The sequence below is a fragment of the Ascaphus truei genome, chromosome 2 (assembly GCF_040206685.1).
Source record: "Ascaphus truei isolate aAscTru1 chromosome 2, aAscTru1.hap1, whole genome shotgun sequence".
Taxonomy (NCBI): Eukaryota; Metazoa; Chordata; class Amphibia; order Anura; family Ascaphidae; genus Ascaphus; species Ascaphus truei.
The window spans coordinates 186,581,231-186,596,041 of record NC_134484.1 but is presented as its reverse complement, the minus strand read 5'-3'; the positions used below and the strand labels follow the sequence as shown (position 1 = coordinate 186,596,041).

General features: G+C 41.1%; 1 long non-coding RNA gene across 1 annotated transcript in view; it reads left to right on the top strand.

Moving 5' to 3' along the window:
* Nucleotides 1-13,171, top strand: part of LOC142488618 (uncharacterized) — a 48,393-nt gene extending 35,222 nt beyond the window's left edge. The window contains exon 3 of the long non-coding RNA XR_012799536.1: nt 11,641-13,171. This is a non-coding gene — a long non-coding RNA (uncharacterized LOC142488618). The remainder of the gene's footprint in view (nt 1-11,640) is intronic.
* Nucleotides 13,172-14,811: the final 1,640 nt, after the last annotated feature.

Here is a 14,811-nt window from a genome sequence, read left to right as displayed (position 1 = left end):
CACAGTATATATTTATTTTGAAAGGGTGAAGTGAAATGCATGCTTATTGCGCATTTATTGCCACACAATTTTCTTTGTTTTTCTAACAGGTGTTTTACAAACAAAGGGCAAAATTATAATAGCTAATACACAATTAACCTGTGAAATCAACAAGTAATCTTACAGCAAACAAAGATTGGTTACAGATTGTGAAAACCCTTCAAAACTTTTTCTTACTATGTTCATAGTAAAAATATAAAACATTATATATAAATACTTCTTCACATCTGAGCAAATTGAAAAAAGGGGCAAAAAAATTGCATTTTACTAGTTCAACATTACAAAGTTTAATTTAAAAACTACTTACAGGTAGATTACGGTTTTGCACCGTGTAACGCCACTATTCATGCTGGCTCATGGGCCGAATCGATTGGAGGGAAATCTTGACCCCTCCGTTTCCCAGAGTCCAAGTGTGGAGCAGAGCTGGCCGTGCCTAACGCACAGTCATGACACGCAGGCAACCCCACTGTGCAGCGCAAGATAGCGCAGCATACTAGGCTCTCTGAGGCTGCCTGTTATCTTTGGAGGAAAATACATGGTGCAAATCAATTTTACTAACAACAAATGAGATAATACAGTTAAAAACTCCCGAACAAATGTGGGAATCATCTATGTAGGACACTCAAGAGGGGTCCAGAAGAGATCAGCTAACTGCTGGAACAGTGCTGCTAGTCTGTTGTGGTGTGGATCCTCTCTACCTACAGCAACTCTCCAGAGATCTGTCTGGTCTGCGCAAACACAAAATGGGACTGCAGAGTGTCAGCTGGGCTTGTCCACTCTGGTAGTTCACCTCTGATGCCGCCCTATGCGTTTCACTACTCTTTGTAGATTCCTATGGGGCTCCTCTGGAGGAGATCTGTCAATATTCCAGGACACTGCTGCTGTGTTCAAATGAAAAATAAAAATATTACTTTGAAAAGAAGGAAGAGGAAACTTTATAACCTATACTGTACATCAGACAGCCTGAAGCCTATCTGCTCTAGTCTGGACAGAGCAATGACACCAGCTCTTTGAATGGCCACATTCCCAGTGTCCCTGGGTTATAAAGCAACAAGAAATGGTCTGACTCCTAAGGGCTTGTAAGGTACAATGCAATAGAAAGTCAAGATCACAATCAAGACACAATGAACACTTATTTCTAGTCTCTGACACAGCTCCTATTTTCAGTTCTCTGTCTTATTTCGAAATATCTATGGAAAAATATTTAGAGGGCTACAGTCAACAGGGCAACTAAGTCTCAAAGACAGGAAAAGGCAGACAGGAAGAAGAACATTTCTACAAATGCTACAACTGATGGTGCCACAACATGGCCAAAGAAATTGCAGATAAAGTCTTAGGGGCGTATTCTAGTAGCTTCGATTTTGTAATTGCAAAATTGATCGTGTTGGCATGTTCATAGCTCGCAGTAGGAAACTTGTGAAAAATGTTATTCTCTATTGCAAATAGCAACTTCTATACCATTTATTAAAAATAGTGCCATACTATTCGATTTTGTAGTTGCTTTACAAGCTAAATGACCTGCACTTACTATTTTCCTCCACCAGTCTGGAAGAGCTACACAGAGAGAGGAGAGAGAAGTGATCCCTCTCTATGTACAGCTCTTACAGGCGATTGCAGTGTTTTTATTTTTAGTACATAGGATTGAAGCAGGGGGTTTCCAGAGCTGGACCGCATTAATTTCAGATCCGTGGGCCCCATAATTCCTAAGGTACAGGCCTCTATATTGGGTGCCGGTATCTTATGCAAATTTTAAATGTACTGTGTCACAGCCCCCTCGACTGGGACATTTAAACTTGCAAGAGATATTGACACCCAATGCTGGGGCCTGTACCTGGGGAAGATGGGGGCACTGCAGCTGAAAGTAATGTGGTTCAGCCCTGGAGACTCCCTGCTTCAATCCTATGTAACAAATATAAAATAAAAGCAGAGCTTTATTACATTAGTAGCTAACTGCTAAGGTAATGAAGGGTTTAACCACCAGTACCCAGTTTGTTGGTGGTAGAGGGGGTGGGTGAAGATTGTAGTCACCCTAGGGTGGGTGGTTAGGCCTCCTGGTAGGGTTGCAGAAGGGGTTAATCCCTTAATTACTTAGCGGTTACTAGTGCTAAGGTAATGTAGGTATGTATATCTTTATTTATATAGCGCCATTAATGTACATAGCGCTTCACAGCAGTAATACACGTGACAATCATATAAATAACAAATAATACAAATAACACATAGTGGGAAGAAGTGCATCAGACATAAAAATGACATTTAGGAAAAGGAGTCCCTGCTCCGAAGATCTTTCAATGGAATTAGTAAGCAGAGACAGTACGAAGGTGCTCTGGTAAGTGCATCTGTAAGGGGCTAAGGTTTATGTATAAGGCCGTGCTTATAATGCGCGCGACGGCAACGTGACAGGTGATGTCACCCGTCGCCGCTAGCAAAAGTTGTCATTCACTTTGCGGCGACATCGCAGGCGACCAGGTCATTGATTGGTTCAGAGGCTGTCACATGTGGCGACAGCCTCTGAAAAATCAAATTTGACCGGCTTCCAAATTTTGTGTTGCTGCCGTCGCGCTTACTATAAGCGCACGCGACGGCGGCAATACATTTGTTTTCGGGCGACGTTGCCAGCACTATAAGCGCAGCCTAAGGCAGGGGGGCGCAAACTTTTTTCCCTGCGCCCCCCTGCCGGCTGTCCCCTCACTCCCGTGCCCCCCCCAACCCCAACTTACCCTCGCTCCGGCGTAATGACGTCACGTTGCCATAGCAACGTGACGTCACATGACCTCGCAGCGTCAATTTGACGCCGCGTTGCCATGGCGACGCCGGGAGGAAGCCGCCGGAGCCACGGGTAAGTATGGTTTACAGAGGCCCTGCTGCTCCCCCGGCACTTAATTTAAGTGCCTTCGGGAAGCGCGCGGGGCCTCTGTAAACCCCGCGCCCCCCGTCGGCAGTCTCGTGCCCCCCCTGGGGGTCGCGCCCCACAGTTTGCGCACCGCTGGCCTAAGGTGTAAAGTATCAGCCACGGTGCTACTCATATGCTTTGTTAAGGAGGTGTGTTTTAAGAAGGGTCTTAAAGGTGGATAGAGAGGGTGCTAGTCAGATATTGAGGGAAGGGTATTCCAGAGGTGTGGGTCAGTCAGTGAAAAAGGTTTAAGGCGGAAGAGGGCTTTAGAAACAAAAGGTGTAGAGGGAAGATATCCTTGAGCAGAAGGCAAGAGTGGGGATGGTGTATAGCGAGAAATTAGCGCTGTGATGTAAGGCAGGGAAGAAGTGTAAAGTTTTAAAAGTGTAGAAGAGAATTTAGTGTGTGATACAGATTTGATAGGAAGCCAGGAGATGGATTTTCCTGCAGCCTAGAGGGAATGGATGATTCGTCTCTGGAAGAACAGAATCTCCAGAAGGCCCAAGGCAGAAGTCGGGTACACCACACAAATGTCTATCTGGACCGTAATAAACCCTTAACAAACCGTACAAGGAGAGCAGAGCTAGAACCAATAAGTGATGATCCCTTGACCAGCCCTGAAGATGCAAACTGCCAGGCAGGACTGTGACCTTCTCCGTGAACAATTGGAGAAAGAGGCTAACAAAGAGTTACAGAGATGTATACTGCCAGGTTTACTTGAGTAGGCAGGTTGGGAGAAAACGGAGTGTCTCTTGTGGAGTGAGTTAGAGGAGGTGACGACTAGTCTAGAAAGGGAAAACACTGCGGTTGCTGCCATGGATGAAAAGCAGAGCAAGTCTGACAAAATGATTGCTAACCTGAAACAGAAGTATGAGGAGGCACTGAAAGAGATTAGAGTCTCTCAGCAAGAGGTTCGCAATTGCGTAGAGTTGGAAGTCTCTCAGAATAAGCTATACTCTATGCATAGTGAACAAAAGAGAGTGATAGTGCGCAAAACCAAATAGTGACGTGATAGGTGAAAAATAAGCGAATAATTAAATAACTTAACCTAGGATTGAGCGTCTGCAGCTGTGATGGAGTGGGGGGGCTCAGATACCCCCTGGAGCTAACAAATGGATACAAAAAAGACACAGCGCACAACGCTCATAGTGCATTACAAGATATTATTGACATATATAATAAATGGGTGAGTAATGTGCGTACATCAAGTATGATAATAACGAGCAGTTTCGGGATATTTTACCCAACACCTCCGGAGACCAGAATGGGTGTCCTTGCAGGAGTGATGCTGCTGTCCTCGATATCACAGGGTCCTATTGAAGTCGGTTGCACACCTCTGCTGTTCCTTGCTCCCCTAAGCACAGGCAGGCTTGGAGCTGCTGGTTCCTGCAATGTTTCAGCAGGGCAGTCTTTAGCATCAGCTGGGCGTCAGCACTCTCCTCCGCGTGAAGCGCTTCAAGATCGTGACGTCACCACGGGGGTTTTCGGCGCCGCTCACAGGCAACCAAAGTCGCGCAGTAGGGTGCTGATATAGAGCTAGAACACTAATAAACCTTGTCCTACGCGTTTCGAAACGGAACGTTTCTTCATCAGGGACTGATAAAGAGTGGATTCTGGTAAAACGTATAAATCCCGCGATCGTATCTCATTGGCTAAGTCCTTAGTTGTAATTGTCCAATAGGAAGCCAACAGGGGCGGGTTTAAAGTCCCGAAACCATACGTCACTAGCTATGATTAACAGATGCAAAAAAAAACTATGAACAAACTTTATTAACAAAAACACTGTTAACCAAGACGCAGTAGATGGGCTAAAATAAAGAAAAAGGTGTTAAAAACATGATAAATACACACAGAATCAATAATATCATTGCCCTATGGACCTGAATAGTGGGTGATAGAATATAGGGTATAAAAGAAAGCATGAAAGTATTGGAAGAGTTCTGAACACATTGAGCAGCAGAAAAGTAAAATTAAATAGTTAAAATGATTACAAAGTCTAAAAACATATTTAAGTAAAAGAACTAAAATGCTAAAAGCAATGGATAAAGAGATTTCTGATGTTATAAAAGTGCTTGAGCCCTTGGTAATCGATTATGACTGCTCTGAGCTTGAGCACGACCTCCGCATGAAACTTGAACATGCGGAGGAAGAAATCATTAAAAAGAAACATGAAAAGTTCTTCAGAGACAAGGCCGACTATGATAACAATAGACAAAGGAATTGGGGTAAAGACCAAGAAAGAAGCAGGTCAGTTAAAACAAATCAGAAAGGTGGGGATAAAAGAGATTCTTCCCAATCCCAAACTAGAAACACTGAACAGCATAGTAATTTTACTCCTACACCTAATCAAAGAGGTTGGGAAAATTGGAATGAGAGGGGCAGGGATGTCCAAGGCTATGAGGATAGAAGGGGTTACACCCCAGGCAATGGATATCCCCGCCAATCTAGATATGAGGGTCATTTTAGAAACCCAAATTATAAAGGCAAAAATTACATTCCAAATTTTAAATATGGACAAAGAGAATATGTTAGATATGAGTCGAATGTTAATCAAAGAGTTTTTAAACCAAGTCCCAGACAGAGATCACCGACCCATCCCCCACCCTCGGGTTTTTTAGACTCCGTCAGGAACAGACATATAGATCCCCAAAAGAAGGGGGAGACACTGGAAATAGGAAATAGGGCCTGCACATCACAGGTTTTACCAGAATCCACTCTTTATCAGTCCCTGATGAAGAAACGTTCCGTTTCGAAACGCGTAGGACAAGGTTTATTAGTGTTCTAGCTCTATATCAGCACCCTACTGCGCGACTTTGGTTGCCTGTGAGCGGCGCCGAAAACCCCCGTGGTGACGTCACGATCTTGAAGCGCTTCACGCGGAGGAGAGTGCTGACGCCCAGCTGATGCTAAAGACTGCCCTGCTGAAACATTGCAGGAACCAGCAGCTCCAAGCCTGCCTGTGCTTAGGGGAGCAAGGAACAGCAGAGGTGTGCAACCGACTTCAATAGGACCCTGTGATATCGAGGACAGCAGCATCACTCCTGCAAGGACACCCATTCTGGTCTCCGGAGGTGTTGGGTAAAATATCCCGAAACTGCTCGTTATTATCATACTTGATGTACGCACATTACTCACCCATTTATTATATATGTCAATAATATCTTGTAATGCACTATGAGCGTTGTGCGCTGTGTCTTTTTTGTACTCTATGCATACACTGGCGACACACTTTATTCGAGCTCGGCTAGTCCCACGAATTCGGGTATACCCGGGTGTATTGAGGTTTGTGACTGTTTTCTGCCCGAGTGCATTGAGGTATTTTCCAAGCAGGGATTGAAGCATTTTATTCCCGCTGGCTGCAATACTGCACAGTATATATATATATACTGCATTACAATTCATGAATTTATGCCATCTGGTAGACACGCGAAGCATTGCAGCCTATTAAATCCTAATCATTATCATTTAACAGATCAGCCGCCCGTCAGCCAGGCATGAACCCAGGCTGGGAAGGCAAACGCAACGGGGCTTGTCAGAGGTGAGGAGCGGCGCATTCCAGGTATCTGCCAGGTACATACCGGGTATTTGCTCGAATAAAGTGTGTCGGTGCAGTAGAACTGAATGTCTCAAACCAAGAAATCAGCAGTCGCCGGACAGAACTGGAAATCTCTAAAAAGGCTTTTCCTTGTCTCGCCGAGGAGCTGGAGACTCTCAAAAAGATGTCCACAGTCTTAGTATGGATCTTAAAGTCTCTCAGAAGGAGCATCAGACTCCCAACCCAGAGCTAATAGTCTCACACCAGGATACCTGGAGTTTCAACTCAAAAGTGCGTAAATGGAAGGAGGACTACGTGGAGGGCCTGAAAATTATAGAGACTGTACAAAGAGAAAATACAAGTCTGAAATAGGAAATTTCTGATTTGACTGACCTTGTCAGTGAAATTAATGAAAAGGTTCACAAGCTAGAAAAAATGAAATTTGAACAGGAAAAGTTAGAAGCATTGGAGCAATGCACCCAAACACAGCACTTACTGCAGAGCCATCTGCAAGATCTGCATACGCACCTACAGAGGGGAAAGAAGAAAATCTGCAGGCAGCTAACAAAGTAAAAGTGCTGCAGGAACGTCTGAGTACCTATTGTGTCCTGGCAGAGCAGCAAGAGGAACTGAAGGCTACCCTGAGCATCACCAGAGCATCGCTGGAGGAAGAGATTAGAGGCCAGGTGACTTGGTACAAGAGGGAGCACGAGACGGTCCAGAAACCAAAGCAAGAGCTAAAGGAAATGTAGCCAGGGTTTGGTGTTAGAAGGGTGAGAATGGCAGAGAGAAAGCGGGGCATGTAGATCAAGAGAGGAGGATTGGGCAAAGTTGTAGTTCCTGACTAGATTGTCAGGGTCTGGAGCAGAGCTGAGAGAGGAGAGTGAGGAGCGTAAAGTGGAATCAAAAGCTGGTAGGTCTCTGCAGAAATGATGGGTAGATGGAGGTGGAGAAGGGGAAAAGTGAGAGAGACAAAATGAGATGAGATGATGGTCAGAGAGAGAAAAGGGAGAAATAGAAAAATCATAGAGAGAAATGTTTTTAGTGAAAACCAGGTCTAGGTAGTGCCATCCTTGTGGCTGCTGGCTGCAGTCCACTGTTGAAGGCCAAAAAAAGAGGCTAGAGAAAGAAAGCGGGAGTAACCCCTCCCGCTACCCACCCGGGAGGTCTAACCACCCATCCTGGGGCAACTAGTAGACTGGAGTCATGTCTACTGAAAGGTCTTATGTCTCTCTGGATAGGGATAGCAGGAGCAGTACATTTCTAAAGAAATGGAAAATGTACATTTTGAAACTGCTATTGGAAACCAGAGGCCTTACTGCCAAACCATTTGAATACACAAAGGAGTTTGCAGAGGCCAGACTGAGACATGAGTGGTAGAGACTCCCAATTTGGACCCTGTACCACTCTACATGATATACTATCTATATCCAATCTTGACATGATTTCATCTATTTAATCCCTTTACATACATATTCAAACAACGGTGAGTGCTTGAGTGCAAGGGTGGTTTAATTTATAGTAAAGAAGACTTTGCTGTTCCTTTACACATTTACAATGTCGCTGGCAATCTGAGCAAGAAAAAGATGGCTGCTGGTAAGCACACCACAGTACTCTTAGGACACTGAGATGGAGTCCATAAACTATTGTTAATTATCTTTTGTGTTCCAAGGCTCCCAAAACAGAAGTGTTTAGAACAGGATACTTTTTACATATCTCAAAAAGAAGGCTTTGTGTTGAATAAATAATACTATATTGGGTCTCCTTATCAAAATATGTATATAGAAAGAATATTCACATTAAAATGTGATTGCATCTACAGTAGGATGATACCAACGAACATCTGAAAACACAATATTTCAGGGGAATTTGGAAAGGAAATGAAGAAGATGTATTAATCATCCATGTTCCATTCCATTGACTTGTATAGTTATTGGCCTCAATTCCTACAGTGTAACCTCAACAAAGATACCACTGACAGATCTTATTTGGTAGCTAACAGGGTGGTCTAAAAGAGGCAATGTATCATATTAAAATCTTGAGTAGGATATATAACATAGTTACTATATATAGTGGATGTGCTCCAAGAAAAAATAATGTCGCCATATTGTCACAACAGGTATGTGGTCTGCAAATTCATCTGAAGGGTTTACTCACATGTAATTGGATTAAATAAGCATGTCCCATACTGTGGCAAACTGTGAGTCAATCTGTGAACTGCAATTGATCTTGGGGGGGAGAAACTGAGAAAAATGCAATAGTGCAGATAGTATAAACAAACTTTATCTGAATAAATGTAAAAAATGTGCACTCACATTGAAAAAAACTTTTAAAACATTGCAGAGAAAATCTTCAAAGTGACAGTCTCAGTGTGATCTCAATCTCCACTGTCTTTTGAATGACATCCACTGCATCCTAAAACTTTGAGATTCTACATGTGTTTGGGACCAAGTACTCTGTTCCTTTTTTGAGTTTGAGTCAGGGATTTCTTTTTATATTCCCAGTGCCTTATTACACTTTTTTATACAGCTGCGGCCGCCTTTATCCTAATCCTATATATAATCACAGTCACGTTAATTTATTTCACTATATATTGAAATCACTTTAGTACTGTCACTTTAATATATTTATTATTTAAGCACTGGGAAGCTCCAACTGAGACACTTTATAGATTACTATATATACTGTAGTGCAGGACACATTGTAAACACTGGAATGTAGTATTAGAGATGAGTAACAATAGCATTTTACTGAACAGTTAGCAATACTATTACAGTGATTCTCAATCGATTAAGGACCTTCATTTGCACTTAAAACATAATTCTATGAAACAAAAACATCTGATGAACATTTTGCAGAATTAAAATACCAAACAAATACCATACTAGAATAAGGGAAGGAAAGAGGTAACGATATATAAACATGAAATAGTTCACACAACTGCAGCAATTGGGAAGTACTGTAGTGTATTGGAGAATTAAGGCATAATTCAACTACACTTGCTTCAAGATATTTATACTGCATATATTTATTGATGTGACTGGAAAGCCTGTCTTCACTACAATAATTTCTAAAGTCACTTTCATACTAGTCTTTTAATTGTTTAACTGGCACAAAAAACATACTTCTCATTTCAACTGGTATTCACTGTACCTGCCTTTAAAGTTTCATTGACTAGAAGATTATACAGTTTAATGGAAGATGTTTTAGACAGATGGGACACCTTCTGGACCCTGTTATTATTGCTATAAGTAATCAAAGAATAGTTACTACAATTGTTAACCAAGGCTATGTGTTTATGTTGCAGAAAAAAGTCGCATCCACTTGGTACTATGAACCCACATTTCTGTTTTACATTATTCATCGAGATTATATATATATATATATATATATATATATATATATATATATATATAGTCAATGAAAAAATAGTTTGCACTCACGGTTTCTCAAATGAAGGCAGATGCTCGTCCCATATAGAAACATGTACAGGGAAACCAGGGAAATCCAGGTAACAAAGAGACAGCACTCCCCAATAATGAAGTAAATAAAGTGTATTAACAACACAGGGCAGCCACTGTGTTGTTAATACACTTTATTTACTTCATTATTGCGGTGTGCTGTCTCTTTGTTACCTGGATTTCCCTGGTTACCGTGTGTGTGTGTGTGTGTGTGTGTGTGTGTGTGTGTGTGTGTGTGTGTGTGTGTGTGTGTGTGTGTGTGTGTGTGCGTGCGTGCGTGCATGCGTGCGTGCGTGCGTGTGTATATATATATATATATATATATATATATATATATATATATTATTATTATTATTATTATTATGTGCACTGAAATTATTTAGGAAATGTTACTGTTAGCAGCCATCAGGAAGTTGGATTATTGCCAGCTAGAGATCCGTGGTACAATTGACACCAATAAAGGAATATGGCTGAATAAATCAATATATCTGGCAGAAATAGGAACATGATACACAAAAAGCAGCAGCATAAACATGTCAGGTGTGTTTTCCTCGCTAGATTAATTTGCAACACATGTATGTATTATTTAGTGGTGTGTGCCCTTGTGAGTTTTAAAAGTTATCTTGCTAAAGATACACACATTCAGCCACCACATGCTTGTATTTCCGAGTCAAAAATGACATCTATATCCTAGATTCAAATGTACAGATGTTAGACGAGGCCACAGTATGGTACAATAAAATGGGAAAGATAACCCATGTAACAACCCCACAATCTCGAGGTGAGTGGTCACCTCTCCCTCCGTTGTGTGTGTACTGTAGTACTACTGTAATCTACTGTAGTTGATTGAAAGCAAGTCTCGTTTATTATTCAGCAGTACGGTATCTCACATCCCCACCTTATTGGCTTACAGGACTTTAATTGAGTCTTTTGACGCTATGTATCAAGGTTTATAACAGGTAAAACGCTGCACCAGGTGTGTATCAAACTAAGAAAATCTAATTGAAACCAATGAGGTGTTTTTTTCCCTAAAATTCGACTGCTGCTAATTTTCCTCAGTTTGTACATTTTGTTAACCAGAGTATACATAGCCCTCGTTGTCATTAAAGTCAGAATTGTGCCATTAATGACATTTTTATTTTAGCCCATAACATCACTTCAGCTCAGCCTTTATAGCTAGACATCTACTGTATGAGGTTTTCTGAATTAACCTAATGCAGTCCCATCCAGCACTAGTAGTGGTTTATGAATTCCTATGTAACCCTCCAAAATCAGATGCTGCCAGGATGAATACAGCAGTTCCCTTGTACCCGCCAATGGACCTCGCTGCATGGTCCTGGGAGAGATGTCCCCTTCCATAGCTGTGGTTGTATCTCTGCTCCTATGAACATGAATAGTGAGGATGCTGCTGCTGCTGCTGCTGCTGAGATAGGGGAGGGATTTCCTCACCTCCCATTCACTGCTGCTCTCTCTGCTCCGGTTCCCATCTAAACGCAGATCCTTAACACATTTTCTCTTTCTCCTTCCTACCCTTCCCCTGTCTGTCTTTCTGCCGTTTTCCTCCTCCCCTCCCCCCTCCTGTCGCTTTCTCTCCCCCTTTCTCCCTTTCCTCTCTCTCTCTCCTCCACCTCTCCCCCTCATCCTTGATCTTTTTCTTCCTCCTCCCTCTTGTCCTTCCCCCTTTTTGGTTTTGGTTTTCCCCACTGCATTAGCTCGCCGGGCGACCCTGTACACTGCTCACCCCTTAATGGCGGCATCTTCAGAGGAGGAGACTGACCGGCGACCCATCAGGAGAGTCAGGTCAAAAAGTGACACCCCTTATCTGGCCGAGGCCAGGATTTCCCTCAACCTGGCGACAGGTAAGAAGCTCCCAGCTCTCCCGGAGCTGTCCCCTTACCCGGTGCTGAAATGCCTCACACACAATGTACCAATGCTCCTTTGTGTCATTCTCTGGGTGTCTCAGGCAGGTGACATCCCGAAACCTAAAAGGTGACATGTCCTGGAGCTGTCACAGGGTTTCCTCCAGGGTGTTTTTTTACTATCCTGTGGCAAAAAATGGTAGAGGGACAGCTGCTTCTTTCCAGGGTCATTCATTGCCTTGGATACACAGAACTTGCTCTCCCGGGTGTGCTTTTAATTGCTTGGTGTGAAATAAATCACCAATTTTGATTTCCCAACAATGAATGGGAGCAGAAACCAAAAACCCCAACCCCAGATCACATGTCCTAAGTTTTTGAACTATGAATGCGATGATGCATTAACTGAAATGAATACAGAGAGGTATAGACTTCAAGGAAGAAGAGATTATATAAAGTCATAGCATGGGGCTGCTGATATGATTACAGTGTATGACGAGAAGAAGAGCTTGGAGACCCAAAGGAAGTGTTAAAACATGACCTATGCCTCATCAGACTATTTACTGTTTATCATGGTGACACAAATTGATCAGCTGCTTACACTGAATAGGGAATAGTTAGTAGCAGTAACATTTATTATTCTGTGTGCTGTTCTCTGAACATTATGTGGAACTGTTTGGAGATGAGAAAGACCTATGTTGGGTGTTTTTAAAGTAGTGGAGCCCTGCTGTAAACATACTCTTTGAATTGACATATAAGTCACTATCTGAGTTCACTACATGTTGACTAAACAATTTCTGGCAGCATGATGTTTTATTGTGTTTATTACCATTTACCAGGTGCTTTGCCATGCATTTAAAGAACACAGTAAGGTAAAGTGTTAGTATCTTCCAATGTGTTGAACCACCATTCAATTTGAATTGTTGCTGAAAATCCATGTTCTTTTTTTGCAACTTGAAGCCATTGAAATTGCAGAGCTAGAATTTTGTTTAAAAAATGTTTCCCAAGTAATAAACACCAGATCTTATAACAGATGAAAAATATGCTAATTAGCATAGGTTACATGTTTTATGCATCCTGCATTCAAGTTACTGCAAATACTTACGTTTTTTGTTCTTTTCAATATTATTCAAGGAATCTGTTAAATGCATATATAAATTTAGATATAGTTATTAAAACTACTATTGGGGAATACAAATATGAGTCATTGTATATTGCTATGAGAATGCAGTGCACACAAAAGCAAAGCAGAAGGCTAATTTTATCATAAAATTATTTTTGTTTAAGTGTGTTTGCTGGGTTGAATAAAAGGATGTGTTGCCATGGTGATTGGAGTGCTGTGGCTAGAAGAGAACTGCACAGAGACCACTCAATCAAACATGGAGTTTCGCAAGTGTATTTCATATTGTTCATTCGAGCACTTCAAATGTAGACAATGGTATTTTACTTCTGCTGAACAGTATACTGACTTTTAAATGTTTAAATCATTCTCCTTCTTAAGCATTTTGTTGTACATACTGTACAACACGGAACTAAAAAAATCCTGAATTATTATAATGCTTTAATTCAGTTGTATTCACTAGCAGTTGCTTTGTTAAGTGTGCTCCTATACTGCTACAGTTTAATGGAATGGGAGAGTAGTCTATGCTTCTGTCATCTTGTACTTCTTTCTAGCAAGGGGGCTAGGAACATCCGCCGTTTAGAAGACCGCCCATGATAAAAAATAATGTAATATTTTTTTCTTTCAAGAGGACGTGTCCCCTGCCTAGAGTTCTATTTTAGGAGCTGTTTAACCTAGTAGTGCTGAAATAGCTTTCCTAACTAGAGAGATGTAAAAAAAATGTTTTTGTATTGAAGGTAGTAACATATACCATGGGACTTTGGTCATTTATAATTCAATTATCTGACTTTTGCTACATTTCTACACAAAGCAGGGTTGTGCAATGTAGGAGTTTTGTTAAGTAGTTCAAGTAGATATAATTTTTGTTTTCCAAACAGTGATAGAAACAAACATCCAATGCATCTAAAATACTATACACAACCAACCGATCTAACATGATTCACATAACATCTGGTAACTAGTAAAGGTGAGGCCATTGGTTTTTTAATCTGTTCTAAGGGACACTTTTTGGAATTGCAAATGGATAAGCAGATGTGTTATGTACATGTTGATGAAATGTAAATACCAAATAGTAATAATTATTCATAATTAATAAAACACATGTTCTATGTGAAAATATGAAAACATATCTGGCTCAGGTTATAATGTTATATAACAGTAAATATATCATATATTTAAAAAAAATGCAAGTATTACCAAAAACATATATACTACAGTAACTATTGCATTTTTTTTTATTATTACAACAGCAGTTCATATTTGGAGGCAAATTTTTCTATACTCCATGCCTCTACCAGTAAAAGCTGCAGTGCTATTTATTAATAGAATTTCTATACTTTTCCTTAAAAGTGCACAGTGAAAACATAAACAAAAGTGCCTCAATGCACTGATCCTTGTTTGATCTGATATGTAATACCTATAATACCTGTACAATAGGACTTTTTCTGTTGGTGTTCACATGTTAAACTGTAGAGATGTGCACATATGTCCGAGTTCATTCTGTGTACGGTCTGGCATATTTTTATAGAAATTTGTACAAAGCTTAAAGTTTTGGCAATTTTGTTTACAGGTTAACAATCAAAGCAATGTGTGTTTTGCGTTTGTCAAATGTTTGCTTATCACACATACGCAACCTAACACGTTTTGCTGCTAATGTCGCAAAACTCCATGAAAGTTGTAGAGAAGCTGTGAAGTGAAGTCAGCAGCAGTGGAGGATGTCAAGCCTCAACCTTTCCTGACTTCATTCTCTAGGTAGTTGCAGCTTCAGAATAGAATTTCTATACTTTTCCTTAAAAGTGCACAGTGAAAACATAAACAAAAGTGCCTCAATGCACTGATCCTTGTTTGATCTGATATGTAATACCTATAATACCTGTACAATAGGACTTTTTCTGTTGGTGTTCACA